This window comes from Ciconia boyciana, unplaced genomic scaffold, assembly GCF_034638445.1.
Source record: "Ciconia boyciana unplaced genomic scaffold, ASM3463844v1 HiC_scaffold_53, whole genome shotgun sequence".
Taxonomy (NCBI): domain Eukaryota; kingdom Metazoa; phylum Chordata; class Aves; order Ciconiiformes; family Ciconiidae; genus Ciconia; species Ciconia boyciana.
In genome coordinates this window covers 1-17,075 of record NW_027328421.1, presented here as the reverse complement: position 1 = coordinate 17,075, position 17,075 = coordinate 1, and the positions used below count along the sequence as shown (strand labels likewise).

At 53.9% G+C, this 17,075-nt stretch overlaps 2 long non-coding RNA genes across 11 annotated transcripts; both read right to left on the bottom strand.

Annotated features, from left to right (window-relative positions):
- Positions 1–1,010: 1,010 nt before the first annotated feature.
- LOC140645946 (uncharacterized) lies at positions 1,011–6,013 on the bottom strand. Of its 4 annotated transcripts, none has more exons than XR_012040129.1 (6): positions 5,870–6,013; positions 4,872–5,073; positions 4,472–4,594; positions 3,931–4,083; positions 3,363–3,493; positions 1,011–1,108 (listed from the first exon to the last, which is right to left on the bottom strand). It is a non-coding gene; the product is annotated as an uncharacterized lncRNA (long non-coding RNA). The 4 variants fall into 4 exon arrangements; XR_012040130.1 differs by having other exon boundaries at positions 3,931–4,043; XR_012040131.1 differs by having other exon boundaries at positions 3,931–4,046; positions 4,484–4,594.
- A 2,351-nt stretch (positions 6,014–8,364) lies between these two features.
- LOC140645947 (uncharacterized) lies at positions 8,365–17,075 on the bottom strand. 7 transcript variants are annotated; one of them, XR_012040137.1, is made up of 8 exons: positions 16,943–17,075; positions 15,475–15,565; positions 14,047–14,399; positions 12,791–12,912; positions 11,516–11,614; positions 10,999–11,139; positions 9,768–9,964; positions 8,365–8,880 (listed from the first exon to the last, which is right to left on the bottom strand). It is a non-coding gene; the product is annotated as an uncharacterized lncRNA (long non-coding RNA). The 7 variants fall into 7 exon arrangements; XR_012040136.1 differs by having other exon boundaries at positions 8,368–8,880; positions 9,772–9,964; XR_012040132.1 differs by lacking the exon at positions 8,365–8,880 and having other exon boundaries at positions 9,674–9,964.

Here is a 17,075-nt window from a genome sequence, read left to right as displayed (position 1 = left end):
AACGTAGAAGGTGACGGTGTGGAGGGCAGCACTAGCAGAAGGGCAAAAAGCTTTGGGGAGCCAAACAGCCTGAAAGGGAGACAGAGGCAGGTACAGGCAAGGAGGCAGGCAGAGGTCTGGAGAAGCACGGCAGAGAGGGGCCCGGACGCACAACTCACCGCAGCTCCTGCCACCGCCGGAAGACCTTCAGCGCCCCGGGGCTTCCCTCTCGGCCCCTGCCCCTTCCTCCTCCACAGTGCCGGCTGCCTCGCCCGCCCAGGTGCCCCGATGCTCCTCTCCCAAGAGGCTTCCCAGAGACACGGTGGCTCACGTGTGCGGCCCATGGGGGCACCGAGCTCCCGGCACCACATGCTGGTGGTGCGCTCTGTCGGGGACGGCTGGGAGGGATCCTTCCCGGCTGCGGGGACCGGCTGCTCCTTGCTGGAGGCAGCTGCCTGGGGAAGCCCCTTCCTTTCACTCCTCAGCCAGCTCCCGCAGGCAGGCATGCCTAGGCAGCCCCCTCCCCACGTAGAGCCCCTCGGCACAGCAGGACCAGCCCCCTCCTCAGCCCTTTTTAAACCCTTGGCCCAGCCCCAGCCCTTTTTAAACCCTGGGCCCAGCCCCATCCTCACCTCATGGGTCCCACCTGTGCTGCCCCGGGCCACAGCTGGAGCCCATCGGGAACAGGGGGCCCATTACCCCAACCCTCACAAGCCAGACACAGCCAGCAACCTGGCACCGGCACGGGCAGACACCACCACCAAGCTGGCACCGCTGTGGGCAGATGCTGCCTCCAAGCTGGCACCGGCCTGGCAGACTTTATTTTACGGCCCAAAGCCAAGGTTAGCCTCTAAACAAGAAAACATGTGAAAGCACCCTTACAGGATGCCGGTCCGGTGGTGTCCATGATAGCTCTCACAGCCTCCCACGTAATAGACAGCTCCCCTGTCCGGGACCATGTTTGGCATGTCCCAGGCCCTCCCCGCACCCATGCTGAAAATCAAACAGAACAATTAAGGACTCTGCTTCATCACCTTGGCCTCCAAAAGAAACTTCCTTCCTCTGCTGACGGTCGGCACGGATATCCTCGTGCTGTTCCTTGAATGCGGGCTGGCCTTGGGTGCCTGTGCTGCCAAAGGAAGAGAAAATGATCATGCTCTTGTAACGTGCTCCATCATCCTCTTGTTCTTCAAGAAATCAAAAGAAAGCTACCATCCCCATTGCTACGTAACAGAAGTTTGTGCAGGAGACGGCTGAGCCCATCCCCAGAAATGGAAAACTCTGCTATGACCCTGCTTTGCCTTTTGGCGACAGCGCCCGCCATCGGTGTGCCCCAAACAGGCGAGGTCCCGTTCGGGCTGGCGTCCGCCACAAACAGGCGACGTCCCCTGCGGGCTGAACAGAGTCAACTGAACAGAGTCTTCAGAAGAACTTAGTTGTGCATTCAGTTTACAAGTAAATCCCACCCAAGCAATGCTAGGGGGCATGCTGGCATAGAAAGGAATTCATGAGTTCATTTAGTATTTCCAGTGGAACATTCCATAGCTTGTAAAAACAGCCTTAAAGTCTTTTTCCCTGTTGCACCAACAACGCTTATTTTAGTTCTGCTTAAGGGGTCCCCTACAACTACTTACTACAGCATGTGTGGCTCCACTATCAATTAAAAAATCTAGTCTTTCATTCCCCAGCTTGACTGGAACCAGAGGATCGTCTGGGGAAACTTTCATAGACTCCTCCGGCCCCCTTCAGTCCAACCCAATCTCCGTCATGACTCCAACCCCTTCTTCTGTCTCTCTTTCCCGAGATGACTCAGACGGGGCGGACAATCTTTTTTCCAACGGCCCTCTCGCTTACGATTTGCACGCCGATTCATTCCCAGGGAATGTCATAACCATTTCTACTATTATTGCTACGGCCCCTTCCTCGCCCACAAAATTCACCTCGTGTATTTTCTCTCCCTTTTTCTCGGTCTTCTGTCAAGGCAGCCAACAAAGAAGCTTGCGGCGTTACTCGTCCCCGCTTCTCCTTCTCTCCTGTTTCCTCCCCACTATTACGTACCTTATACGCGACTGACAAGAACCGCGAGATTGTCATGCCATCCTCGCCCTCTACCTTTTGTCATCTCTTTCTTATATCTGCTGCCGCTTGACCAATAAACGGCGTGTTCAATAACTTTGAATTGCTATCATCTTCCGGATCGAGATCTGATTAGATAAATTCTTAGGCTTTTGCACTCCATGTTGAATCCCATACCCAATTAACTTTGGATATTCCTTTACCCTCTGTAATCCCTCACACTTGTGTTTGGATCCCACTCCGGATCCTCCTTTGGGAGGTACGTAATGGTATTAGGCACCCCCCCACGCACACACACATTGTTGGACCAGTCCCTCTCTAGCCTTCTCTAAAATTGTTCTCCTCTCCTCAGGGGGAAACAAATATTCTAGGAGAGCCTGTACATCTCCCCAGTTAGGATTATGAGTCGTGATTAACAGTACTATACATTCCCTCTGGATCGTTTCGATAGGATCTGACTGCCCGTTGCCAGTTTAATAAAGCAGAAGCGGTAAAAGGTACGTGTACGGATACCGCTCTTCCTTCAGGCCCTAGAGCCTGGCTGAGGGGAGCTTGAACTATCGGTTTCTGTCCCCTTGTTCTTTTAGAGACAGCACTCACAACTCCATTATCGCTTGAGCTATCAGATTCTGGCTGTTTTGGAGGAGCTACCAACAGCTGAATATCCTCTTCCGAATTTTCCCATTCAATACAACGAGGTTTTCCCTTTTTCTCTTTTAACGCATATATTCCAACCTGATGTTTAGAATCCACTAAACCACCTTTCTTCCTAATATCCCAATCGCGTCTTAACGGAAAAACCATATCCACGTAAGGCATTCCATCCCATTTTTCCGTTCTCCGACAAAACAACATTCCTTCCGATAGAGCGTTATATCTCAAGGATCCATTCTCAGGCCATTTTTCACCGTCTTCCAATCGAGATCGTGGCCACCGTTGATTACAATATCGTTTTAGCCCATTCTTAGTGGTGGGATCTCCACCAAATTTATTGCAATGCTTCAGGATGCATCCTAGAGGAGAGCAAAGGGGTGCCTCCTGGGAAGCAGCAGCGCCCACATCGGTACCGAAAAACCCAGCATTTCTACACAAACCGGAACGAGGGACGTCTCCCTCTGTTGAACAGGACGGCGTGTAGAAACAAACAGAACTACGCTACTGCCACCTATCTTTCCTGGTGCGTCTTATGCAGAGCCCAGAACAGAACAGAGGGTGCCTGCTTCCCGAGAGATCTTGCCCCTACTCCCCTTTTCTCCTATCCCCCAAAAATACCTCTTTTCGCTAGCATTGCACCGTTGTGTCGCCACCGCCCGACTGCAGGAGAGGAGCTGAAGGAGTCCCCGGTCGACAGGTCGGTGCGCGCCGGAGTCCGCTCAGGCCTCTTCTCCCCGTCGGACGCGGCAAGACGAACCGGGCGAGGCTGTCGGCTCGGTCCCATCTGGGGTGCCAAAACCGTTATCCCACAAGCGTGAGGTCGCTTGCCCGGTGTGCGAGATGCCAATATACACACAGGGCAGAGGTATGTTTATTTCATGTCTGCGCAGAGATGGGTGCTAGGCGGTAGCTCCGCAAAGCTAGCACAGAGTTCGGTCATACAAGTACAGTATTGATACGGTCTAGCTATGCATATGCATAAGTAATCACACAAAGCAGTTTTCTATCGGTCTACATTTCTCTTATGTCAACTTAAAGCTACAGCGCTACTTTAACGTGCTGCGCACACTGAGCGGTGAGGGCTCTCTGCTTGGGCCGGGGTCTCCAGCTCGAGGGGTGTGACTTTTAGGATGATAACGAGGATAGTTTGCGGGAGGGTGCTTCTTATCACGCTCCTACTAGTTGTTTCGGATGGTTCCCAAACCATTTTAATTAGCTTACCTATTTCTTCAGGATGTGCTTCTCTCCCAAGGACAGTAATTCTCGTTTAGACGTTCCGCTTTCCAGCCTGCATCCTCCTTATCGGCTTTACCTAAGCCCTGGCCTTCCACCAGCTCCTGGTAGACGACACCGTTAGACTACAACACGACCGTTCTTTGACGCCCGTCAGTGGGATCGGAATTAGGAACAGAAAGAACAGGACAAGCTAAACACCCACACGAGCCTCACATCCCTAAGAAATGACTAAAAACCCCAAACGACCCCCATTTTAGATTGCATTGCCTTAGGGACCGCCTCCTTCAAGTGCCCGGGCGGAGCGGTGGAATCAGTCACAGAATTCACTTGCCTGCCAGGAGACAGCCCTTGTCCTCGCAAGGCAAATTTTTCAAAACAGCGTGCTATTTTCCCATTTTATCAACTACAGCGGGCTTGCCCTACCAGCACGAGTTGAGGACGTTTTCCTGTGGGTTCATTTGACACTCCATTAAGTTTTTAGCAGGCGCAAGCGACCAAGCGCGAGATAGAAAGTAAGCCAAGATACCGGCTGCCGTACAAAATTTCTTCAAGATTGCGCCTGCGGGAATCGCACAAAGCCCACGACGACTGAACAGGTATGTCGGAGGCCCCCCGGCAAACAGCGCCGACGTTTCGTGAAGCTCTTTTCCTGTCAAGAAAAGGGCCTTTTAGATGGTATCTCTGTTGGAATTCAGGCTGCTTCCTACTCATTCTGGCAAGTTCGCTTTCACAGCAACCCTGAGATCTTCAACCACCAAGCAACATTTGTAATTCTTGCTCTCTGCCTACGGGGAATTTCAGCGAATCAGAACACTACTTCAAGCAAAATTCCGGGTCTGTTTCACGCAAATCAAATATCTAAGCCGTGGACAGGTGTCTGTAGAAAGACGACGACTTTAAAAGATAAAGGGAAGTAGAGTACTCACTTTTCTGAAATGTCTTCCAGTCGTTCCATCGATTTAGCAGCCCGACCCAGCCGTCGAAATTCCGGAGCAACAGAGAGAGCGGTCGCACGTCCACGCCGTTCTCCCCTAGCCACAGAGCCTTCCGCTTTGCCCATTCCTGCCGACAGCCAGAGCATCGGCGCCGTAGCACCTTCGGAATAACGCACCTCCCACAGCTACGCACCTTTACAAAAGAACCGAGCAGCGTGTAAACAAACATTGCAACGGTTGCGGTAAGGGCTCAAACAGGGATGCCGATGTTATCACTCTGAGATTCAACAGCCACTAAAAATGTCATTTTTCTCCAGTATTACAGGAGTTCATTGGCTAGCGTCAAAAAAAATTTTGTTGAAAATTCATTGTTTGAAGCATGACTTCCAAATGCAAACTTTAAGCAATTCTCGTGAGTCTTTAACTGAGCGGCATTCAGGATCTGACTAAAACAATGGCGGAACGGAGGGCTAGAAGCCCAAAACTAACTCACCATCCTGGCAACTATGGGAGACTTTTGGTGACTGTGGGGGAACTGAGCTTGGGAAGCTTTGCCCAGTCTGGCAATAGAAAGCTAAGGCCCTGCAAACACGGTACGTTTAACCAAAAAAAAAGGGGGGGGGGGGGGATATGTTGTTTTGTAGTTCCTCTGCTTTCTACACAGAACCAAAGCAGTTTTAGTTCAGTAACGAATGTTCACACTTCCACACGGCACTCTTACAAACATCGGTCACTGCTAATAAGCAACGGATGTAGTGGGTACAGAGAAACCTCCTGTCCAGCAAATGCTTTAAGCTTTTCTACGTTCAAGACTTTACTTCCCAGGTGCCTGCAAAGACCCTTACTCTGCCCTGCCCCACCCAACCCGTTCTATTTGGAACGATTGCTGAAAAACACGACCATTCCACAGCAAGTAAGCAACTGACATCCCGACCCAGAGCTTTCCCTTACAGGACAATGCCAAAGCCAAGCCCAGAATTTTTACTTGCCGATGACCGGCAGCGTGCGAGAGCAGAGCCGGACGCGAGGACTTCCCTCCGGGATGGCAGATCCGCTGGTGCGCGCACACGCATGCGCGGTGCCGAGCTGCAGTTCCGGCTTCCGACCCTCCCGACGACCAAACGTCAGTACCTCAGGGGGGGAGCCGCGCATGCGCGGTGGCGCATTTTGTTGGTGCTCGCTGCTGCCGCTCAGTGGACCAATGTGGGTACTGCAGCTGGGGAGCCGCGCATGCGCGGTGGCGCAATTTTGTTGGTGCTCGCTGCTGTCGCCCGGTGGACAAAACGCAGTACTGCAGCTGGGGAGCCGCGCATGCGCAGTGGAGGACTTTCGGGTGCTCGCTGCTGCCTCCGTGTGGGCAAAGGCCGGTACTGCAGCTGGGGAGCCGCGCATGCGCGGTGGTGCATTGTCCCGAGCTCGCCGCTGCCACCGTGTGAACAAAAGTCGGTACTGCAGCTGGGAAGTCGCGCACGCGCAGTGGTGCAATTTTCGTGTTCGCTGCTGCCTCCGTGTGGGCAAAGATGGGTACTGCAGCTGGGGAGCCGCGCATGCGCGGTGGTGCACTTTCCCCAGCTCGCTGCTGCCGCCCGATGGACAAAGGTCAGTAATGCAGCCAGTGAGCCGCGCATGCGCGGTGGCGCATTTTCCCGAGCCTGCTGCTGCCGCCGTGTGGACAAAACTCGGTACTGCAGCTGGGGAGCCGCGCATGCGCAGTGGTGCATATTCCCGAGCTCGCTGCTGTCACCGTGTGGACAAAAATCGGTACTGCAGCTGGGGAGGCGCGCATGCGCAGTGACGGACTTTCGAGTGCTCTCTGCTGCCGCCGTGTGGACAAGATGCAGTACTGCAGCTGGGGAGCCGCGCATGCGCAGTGGTGCAATTTTTTTTCGTGCTCTCTGCTGCCGCCGTGTGGACAAAATGCAGTAGTGCAGCTGGGGAGCCGCGCATGCGCCGTGGCGCATTTTCCCCCCAGCTCGCTGCTGCCGCCCGCTGGACAAAAGTCGGTACTGCAGCCAGGGAGTCGCGCATGCGCGCTGGCGCAATTTTTTTTCCGTGCTCGCTGCTGCCGCCATGTGGACAGAGATCGGTACTGCAGGTGGGGAGCCGCGCATGCGCGGTGGTGCATTTTCCCGAGCTCGCTGCTGCCGCCGTGTGGACAGAGATCGGTACTGCAGCTGGGGAGCCGCGCATGCGCAGTGACGGACTGTCGAGTGCTCTCTGCTGCCGCCCGGTGGACAAAGTTCGGTACTGCAGCTGGGGAGCCGCGCATGCGCGGTGGTGCATTTTCCCGAGCTCGCTGCTGCCGCCGTGTGGACAAAAGACCGTACTGCAGCTAGGGAGTTGCGCATGCGCGGTAGCGCATTTTTCCCGAGCTCGCTGCTGCCGCCGTGCGGACAGAGGGCGGTACTGCAGCTAGGAGTCGCGCATGCGCGGTGGCGCTTTTTTATGCTCGCCCCTGTCGCCCGGTGGACAAAAGTCGGTACTGCGGGTGGGGAGCCGCGCTTGCGCAGTGGCGCATTTTAAAGTGCTCGCTGCTGTCGCTCAGGGGAACAGGGTCGGTACTGCAGATGGGGATCTGCGCATGCGCGGTGGGTCTTTTGGGCTCGCTGCTGCATCCCGGTGGACAAATGTCGGTACTGCAGCCCGGGCGCCGCGCATGCGCATTGGCGCATTTGTGTTGTGCTCGCTGCTGCCGCCCGGTGACCAAAACTCGGTACTGCAGCTGTGGAGCTGCGCATGCGCGGTGCCGCATTTTCAGGTGCTCGCCGCTGCCGCCCTGTGGACAAAACTCGGTACTGCAAGCTGGGGAGCCGCGCATGCGCGGTGGCGCCTTCGCCCGACCTCGCTGCTGCCGCCCTGCGGACAACAGTCGGTACTGCGGCTGAGGAGACGCGCATGCGCGCTGAAGCATTCGTTTTGTGCTCGCTGCTGCCGCCCGGTGACCAAAAGTCGGTACTGCAGCTGGGGAGCCGCGCATGCGCGATAGCGGTTGTTTGGGGGTTGGGGGGGGTTTGTTTTTTTTTTTTTTTTGTGCTCGCTGCTGCCTCTGTGTGGACAGAAGTCGGTACTGCAGCTGGGGAGAGCTCGCTCTGCCTTGTTGCCATTTAAAATTTCTTCGTCTACATCCTCTTTTTATGCACTTTTAAACTCCTTTTTTTAGTCATATATATGAGTTCTTTTTCTATTTTATCACCCTATATATCTCGATTTAGATTTTTTTCATATTCTACCATCCTTTATATAATAGAGTAGACAGAGGGGTTTCTTGTCAAATCTTTTTACGTATATATAAATAAAATTTTTCAATATACATAAAAATGAGAGATTTTTCTCTGCTTCAATGCCTCACACCCCTATTTACAGTTTTTCATTATTTAATCCCTCCCCCACCAATTCTCAGGCATTTGGGGGCTGTCACCCCTTTCGGGGGGTGAACTGTCCCGTGACCCCCCTCCCCCCACTCAACCTGCTCCTCTGCCACATCACCATCGTCCCCCCCAGTGACACTGGGGTGCCCCAATAGACATCATCACTCCCCAGCCTCCCCTCTTCTTCGTCACACCCAAAAGACAAACAAAACAAGGGAAACTGCCCCAACTGCCACCTCCTTATGTCACCGAAATCGGGAATCAAACTCCTTAACACCAATGTAGTATTAAGAAGCAGGCATTCTTTACTACGGCACCGGATGCACGGGGGATCGCTCCACCTAGCGTGCATACCGCAGGTTACATCAGCCGAAACTTATATTGTCCAGTTACATACATATGCATCAAGTCTCCTGGAATGATAATGCATATTCATTCTATTTCCCGGAACTAATTATCATACTTGCGTGGTCATTACGCATGCGTCCTTGAGCTCCGAGGGGCTTCCGTGGGGGTCTCTGGTGGTCCTTGGTGGCCGTACAGGTGCGTCCTTTAGTCGACCCCTTCTTCTGGACATGCGCAATCCCACCTTGCTTATGTAACTTGCTCCCCTTCTTCATGGTGCGTGGTTCCTAACAATGATTCGGCACCCTTAGCACAAACCAATTATTCTAACCACCCTTGACTCTTTGTCAAGATGGGCTGGGGCTGTACTGGGAACGTAGCAGCATGACCGTACTACTCCTTGTCCAATTGTCTTTGGGCATAGTAGCATAGCCATAGCCATAGGTGTACAAACACAATATTAAAGCATTGTCTAACCTGCTCCTATCTCTATGTTGCTTAGTTACAAAAGAACAAACTAACAATTTTGGTTACATCTGGTTACACTTACTTTCATCAGGCCATTTACATATGTACATGCCCCACCAAAAAAGGGGAGCTCCGCTAGAAAAATAAAGGGGGCAGCCCCCAGCCCCTGTCCCGCAGCCTGGCAGCCGCCCCACGCCATAGGGGAGCGTGCCCGAGGACGGTGCCACGTCTCTCGCTCGGCCTCTGCTCCGCCATCTTCCCCTCCCTTCCCGCGCTGCGACGGGCTCCCCAGGGCAACAAACGGCCCCGGTCCCTCTCGGCCCCGGGCTCTCCCCACCACCTGCGGGGCACCCACCGCACACAGAGCCAGGAGCCTCCAGCCACAGGGCTGGCCCCTGACCCTCACCATGCTTCACCACCCGCAGGGAAACCTGGCCGGGGGATCTAGGGAGCACCACCAGACGCTTACAGCAAGACCGCTGAAAAACAAAAACCCCACATTCCCTTTCAGCACATGAAAAAAACAGCACAGCAGAAAGTACAGGGATTCAGTCAGAATAAGGGATAGGAGAGGAGCTGAGCTAAAGCAGGATTCTAGGGAAACGGGTCCGCTCCAGATACAGCGCACGCTTTAACAGCTACACTGACTGCAACGCTTCAAATCCCTATTGAGACCAAGCGGTAGGATTTTCAACACCTTCTTCACCTACAAGTGAACGCTCTTGCTGCTCTTGGAAAACGCCTCATCGCTTCCTTCCAGCACTGCTGCAGGGAGACAACCCGGTGAGGCTGCAGGACAAGGCCGGACCGTCATCAGAATCTACGCTTACGGATCCACCACAACGGCTACGGCCCTCGCGGCTGCTGCTGCTGCTGCACGTCTTGCTCGCTCGGTCAAGAAAGCTGAAAGGGAAGTGTAAACCTTTAGAGAGTAACATGGAAAATAAAGAACACATCTCAGTAATTCACTCTACGCTAAAAAGGTGGCCGTATGTTTATATACATCCAACAACAAGACTTACACTAGAAAAGCATTTGAGTTTCCTTTTGCATTCATTTACCTTGCACAGCTGGGATACCGTTAAACCATCTCTCTCCAAAATGCACGGTTATAACGTGACTGGGGGGGGTTGTGCGCTATGTCCCTCCTAGTGACATCTGCCCAGCTGCGCTGCCCAAGAGAGACGCTACTCAAGCGCCAGGGAAACGCGCCATGGAAAGAGAGGCAGAAATAAAGCACTGCAGAGCACGCCGTCAAAATACTGGGGAAAACCCCGTAACGTTCAGTTGCCTCTCTCTTGAAACACGGAGAACAAATACCTCACTGCTGAAACACACCTCCTAAGTTGCATGCCACAGCTATTGGGCAGTTACAGTTTCAACAGTGCCAGTCACTTTGTCAATGACACCATTTTAACTTCTGTTTAAAGTTCCAGTTTGATAGAAAAGTCAGTGAGATAAGAGATCCCCAGACGGTTTCACTGGGGGAAGGGGGGCGCAGAAATCAAATCCCCAGTGCTGCAATACATCAGGCTACCAAAAGGGACCGGCAGATTTGCTAATGCTTTTGGCTGTACCGAAGCATGCAGAGGAACGCCTTTCCATCATATCTCGGCTGTTGCAACCGAGAACCAAAGACCAGCGATGCCATCAGCTTTTGGAAGACGTGCTGGGCTTGGGTCCTTGGAAGGAAATTGACTTTTCTGGGTGTTTTTAAAGAGAGTGAAAAGTCTTGCTGCTGATGACTTCTACTGGCACGTCCAGCCGCTCCGATGGGAAGTTCGTCAAATGCAACTTCTTTGAATGAGAAGGATTGCCAGTCGGGAAAATCTCTTCCCAACTGAAGTCAAAAATTACACACCGTAGCTTCAGGAAAAAGGACCTTCTCGAAGCAGTAACTCACCAAAACCACATCAGGACTCACTGGCGGTACTTACAAGGCTGCTAACGCTTCTTGGGAAAGCCTGGAAAACACGCGGAAGCGACGCCCATTTGTCCCGTTTTGGCCACGTCTCTTCTTTGACCTTGACGGCTTTTCGTACGGATGCTAGGATCGCAGTAAGGCTTTTCAAGTACTCCTACAAGATATTTTAAAACCTTACTGACTGAAAAAGCAGAAAGCTTTTCCCAGGAAAACAAAGGCTCTTTCTTCTGAACACCTGAACTCTTCCCAACAGTTTCTTTCCTCTTTTAGTACAAAATTATTTTCACAGTATCATTTCATAGGAAGCGCACAGAAACAGAAGATTACGCTTTCGGGAAGAGAAAAGAAACGGAGGGAAGTCAGCTTTGCGTAGGCACGCTCCAGAACACGCCTTTTTCTATCCGTAGTATTTGTGTTGAAATACTTCACAGAAAAACTACAGAAGGAGAGTTGGCACATTCTTCACCTTAACTTTCAAGTCCCCGCTACGAGTACCTTAGGAAAAACGCAGGCACACATCGTAGACATACCGTGGACTTGCAGACCACTACGGATCCTTTCCGTCCGTCTTGCACTTTCCTGGCAGAAGAAAGGGCGACCACGGCGAAATGGTGGCGGCTGACATTCTGCTGAGAGAGGAAAAAAAACCCTTTAGCATAAAGCTGGGTAGGAATCTAAAGCTTCCTTTTTTGGTGAAGCTTGGTGAAGACTACAACTGAGCAGAGGAAAAAGTGTTTTGCATCATCTTCGGTACAGTTGACGATACAGGCCGCTAGAGCTTGGGCGCTTTTTAGACAACCGTGCCTTTTTTTGACTCACGGGCAGCTTTGGTTTGCGCAGCAAAAAGCGCAGCAAGAAGACGGCACGCCCTCAGACCCAGAGCGCAACCCTCCGGATGGCCACACGCCCCTCGCTGTTTTGAGGAGGAGCCGCCGAGCATCCCTGCGAGCACAGCTGCACGCGCAACATCACTTTCACCTACGCTGATTTCAGCGGATGCAGTTTCTGAAGCTTTACACTGAAAACCGTATCTTGACACTTCGCCACAGGAGAAGCGATCCGTAACTAGAACCCCACAAAAACCTTGAAACACCACTTGCAATCCCACAGCAGCGACAGCTTCAGAACTATTTAGACCAGGAACAAGGGAGAAAAATAAAACCGCTTCATCGCACGCACGGGAAAGCGGCAGAGAAAAGGGTCAGCATTCGTAGCCCTCACAGAAAACAGGCATTCTCCTTCCCTTCCTAAAGCCCTCTCTTGGGTCTAAATACCGCAGCACTACCGTGGCAGTATCGAGAGCAGGGAACAACAGCCCCGCCGCTGGACGTTTACGTAGCGGCATACATAAACAGAGGGACACGTTTTGCCACGCACAACCCTGAACTTCCTGAAAATTCACGTTTACCAAAAAGAGCCACTTGGAGCATACTGCCCAGCAGCGTTTGGCAATAAAACTGCCATGTGGTGGACCCACGCAAATCGCTCGGTAACTTGCTATTTGCTTCCCGTTGTTTTTCTTCCTTCGGAAATTCTACTTGCGGCCAAGTTATTCACTACGGCTTCAAGCATTGACCTTCCTGGGATTACCAGCACATCTACACAGGCAAGTAACTTACCTGCTCTTCTACCATTGTCCAAATTCCAATTACAGTCATGAAAGAGGAGTGAGAGAGAAGAAAAGGAGAGCTCAGGCAGCAAGAGAGCTCTGCAGGCTGCCGCCACTCAGCGTCGCACTCTTCTTTTTAAACCACACACACGCGCCCCCCACAAAAAAACAGACCAAAAACCCCGTGACCTTGTACCTTTTTTCTTTCAGAGCTCATCCCTGTCTCAGCACGCCGTCTTGTCAAAGCGTGAAGTGCAGATGATCTGTAGCCCAATGACACTTGCGTGCGATGGATACGTGTTCAGAAGGAGTCCAGATCTGTAAGACAGGTGCCGTTTTGGTGGTTTTAATAATCATCACTCGAGTGCATTGACTGACACGTTTGGAAGGAAACTAACTGCTGTGGTTTAGCCCCAGTCGGCAATTAAGTGCCACCCAGCAGCTGGCTCACCCTCCCCCCCCAGGGGGATGGGGGAAAGAAGCCAAGGAGCAAAAGTCAGAAAACTCGTGGCCTCAGATAAGAAGAGGTTAATCATTGGAACAAAACAAGAAGAAGAATGAATTATCATGAGAAGGAAAACAACAAGACAGCAAGAGAGGAACAAAACCCAGGAAAAAACAAGGGATGCAAGCCCTCACCACCCGCCGACCGATGCCCAGCCACTCCCCCAGCAGCGATCCCTATCCCCCGGCCAACTCCCCCCAGTCTCCATACTGGGCATGACGCCAGATGGCACGGAATAGCCCTTTGGCCAGCTTCCATCAACTCTTTTGGCCGTGTCCCCTCCCAGTTTCTCGTGCGCCCGGCAGAGCACGGGAAGCTCAAAACTCCTTGACCAGTGGAAGCATTTCTTAGCAACAACTAGAACATCACTGTGTTATCAACATTATTCTCATCCTAAAATCCAAAACACAGCACTCTACCAGCTACTAGGAAGAAAATTAACTCTATCCCAGACGAAACCAGGACACTCATTCCCTTTTAAACGTAGCGTCTCCTTGGGGGAAAAAAAATGTGTTAGAGACGGAAAAAAAAACGACAACTCGGGGCTCCCAACCACCACCGAGCAGTGGGGAAATTAACGAAAGTGAAGACAAAGAGCAGCAACGCTGTAATCCTGATCACGGACTTCAGAGACCCTCCAAGTCTACACCTCAAGCCTAGGAATGACTAGTCCTTTTTTGGAAGGACAAACATTTTTTACATAAAACTCCTAGACTGAAGGCTCCACGGAAGAGAATGCGGATTGACCCACAGCACAGCATGCCATCAACACTCTAATGAAAAAAAAAAAATTTGAATAAAAATCAAGTTGAAATGTCAGTTTCCATCACATTTCACTCATTCTATTTCTACTGGCGTCTAGGTGCTCCAAAATTAACTCTACTGACACCATAGGTTACTAACAATGTAGTTGTGCATATAAAAAGAAAAGGCTCTTGCCAACTTGCCCGTAAAGTTAGTCTGAACAAACAGAAGAGAAACACTTGACCCTGAAGAAGGTAACAGGCAGCTCTTCATTTATCCGAGATGAAAGTTCATTCTTTTACCCGAAAGGAAAACCTTCGGAACTGCCAAGGGACCAATCCAGGAACGAGGCACGCTCCGTTACCCGCAGGTCTTCATCACCTTTTCTGCACTGGCAGCAGATTTGCCTTTTCTCTGGGTTTCAGGCGGAGCATCTGTAGCGTCCCTGAACTCGCAAAGGTTTCTCCCCGCTCCCCCGGCCCCATACGCGCGATTCCCTGAGCGGCAAGCGGGACCGACCACGCGGGATTTTCTGCACGTGACGCCGAAGGTGACACTGGGAAAAGAGGAGGCAAAAATGATCCTGTTTGTCACACCCAGCCGACGGGGAAAACACAGGGGAGGGTTCTGCCAGAGGGGCCCTGCGGGGCCAGGCCGTGCACCCCGGCAGCTCCAACCGACCGGCCCCTCTCCCCTTTGCCAGGTACCGGGGAGACACCGCTGCCTCCCGCTGCCGCCTCGCCCGCGCCCCTCGCAGCGGGGCTGCCCCAGGAGAGCCGGGGCACCCCACCTCGCTCCCACCCCCAGGAACGGGACCGGGAGACGCCCTCCATGCAGGGAGGGGCGCAGGGCGTGGATTTAATCCCCGAGGGAAGAGGCCAGGCTCCCCGCTGGCAGAAGGACCGCTCGCCTCCCTGCTGCTCAGAGACGCTTGCTGGGGACAGCCCGGCCTGCGCCCGGCCGCTCTGCAGCCCCGCTGGGAGCGCAGTCCGGCCGACGGATGCTCCAGCGAATAGACGCTCCGGCTCACGGCCGCCCCCGCTCAGCTAACGTTGCCTCTGGCTAATGCACGCTCCAGACAGCGGACACCCCATCTCCTTCCAGCTCCTCCTCGCTACAGCTCTGGCTAACCGAAGCTCCGGCTCCGCACCGAAGCTCCGCTGGATTTCAGCTCCTTCTCCTTACGAGCTCCAGCTATTTGCCACAGTCTGGGCTTTGGACAAGCTCGGAAAGCGGTCGCTGTCAGAACTTGAATATGACTATTAAACATCACAGCTGGACGCTGTGGAAATACCGATTCATCAGTTTGTACGATTAAGTACTTAAGAACTATTCTCAGCAGCGTACAAAGAAGAGCTGGGCTCCAAGAGGGCGTGCGGGGTCTGAAAAGCACCCTTCCCCGCCCAGAGGCCACCTCAGACCGAGAGGCTGGCCCGGGGCACGCCGGCCTCCCGAACTCTGGGCTCCGACGCGACCAGAGCCCCACCCTCCAGGGAGGGTCCGTGCACCCTGCCCACCCTCTGCTTTCCCCCGCAGCCCCCAACGCCCTCCCCCCGCCCTGCGCAAACAGCCAAACTGGCTTCTGCTTTGGGCCCCCAAACCAGCTCCCATTTCTGAGCCCACAAACCCACCTGCTCAGCCTGTTCTCGAGTCCCACAAATGCAGCACTTCACCTCTGCTCCTCAGCCCAAAAACGTACCGCTCGGTCCCCTCTGGCAGGTCCTGAAAACGCACGACTCAAGCTGTTTCTCAGCCCCAAAGTCAGCCACCTCAGCCTCTTTTCAAGCCCCGAGAACACAAGACCCGCTCTCCATTTTCAGGCCCCAAACCAGCTCACCCTCTCTGCTTTCCGACCCCTTTGCGGTCCCCATGCGTGATGCTGCGGGGTGGGGGGAGCGGAGCCACCCCACAGCCCTGCACCCCCAGGGCCACACGTGCACTTTTTGGGAGCGCTTGGGCACTGCGGAGGGCCCGGCCCCACACCTCTGCAGGGCCGCACCAGCACAGGCAGGGCATCGCTTTATTACGGCTGCTTCCGGCTTGCTTTCTCCGGCACTGGTTGGGGGTGCCGGGCCCGCACCCCAAACCCCCGCAGCCCCAAGCACCCCTGCGGGGAGCCGGGCCCAGCCGCCTCCAGGAACCCCCGCCCGCCGCAGCCGCGGCCCTTCCCCGCCACTCCGGCCACCGGCACCCGCCCGGCGCCGCAGGAGCCCCCCGGGCCGCCGCTGCCCGACCTGCGCCGGGAGCGGCAGAGGCTGCCCAGCTCCACAAGCAGAACCTGAGAGCCAGATGGGGCTGCCCCTACTCCCCCCGGCTCGCACACGGGTTCGGCCCCAAAACCCCCCGACGAACCCCAGGAGAGCGCTCGGCCCGGGGCTGCTTTTTCCCCCGACAGTCCCAAGAGAACAGAGCCTGCACCCGCCCCTATTTCATACAGGGATGGGGAGCAGGACAGAGGACTGGAAAGAGAAAAGGAAGACAAGGGAGAAGACTGAGGTGCCGCCAGAGAATGAAAGGCCGAAAGAAAAGGTCAGAGACGTAGAGGAAATCAAACACAACAGGGACGAGAAGCCCTGCAGAGAGATGGAGCAAGAAAAGGCAGGGTCAGCGAGCAGGACAGAGGGGTAGAGAGGTGGGGGGGAAAGGAGAGGAAGAAGAACAGAGGAACGTGACGGCGACAGGGCGCAGGACATACAGACAGAGAGAGAAAAACCACAGGGAACAGGACAAAGGGACTGGGAAAGCAAGAAAGGGTCAGATTTGTACAAAGAGACCAAGAAGGAAAAAGGAAAAAAAAAAAGCAAGCCATGGGCTAGAGGACAGAGGCAGAGGAAAAAAGGGCCAGGGAGCAGGACAGAGAAGGAGAGAAAGGAAAAAGCGGAGACAGGGAAGAGGGTCAGGGAGAGGAAGCAAAGGGCAGGGAGCAGGAGAGAGGTGGAGAAAGAAGCGCTGGGGCAGAAGGATAGAAAGAGAACAAAGACAGACAGGAAGAAGGATGGCGGACGATAGAGAGAGGGGAAAAAGAAGGACGAGGAGCAGGACACAGATTGTCAGACAGGGACAGGGAGCAAGACCACGCGCTGGCTGACGCATACAGACCCTGCGGTGCACGCTGGCGGCCTGGCCTGCCGCGGACTACGAGGAGGGATCCTTCCTCACCCGGAGAGGCAGGCTCTCTCTTGCCTGCAGCGGGAGGCAGCCGCCAGACGGCCTTCCATTTCTTCTTCTTTAC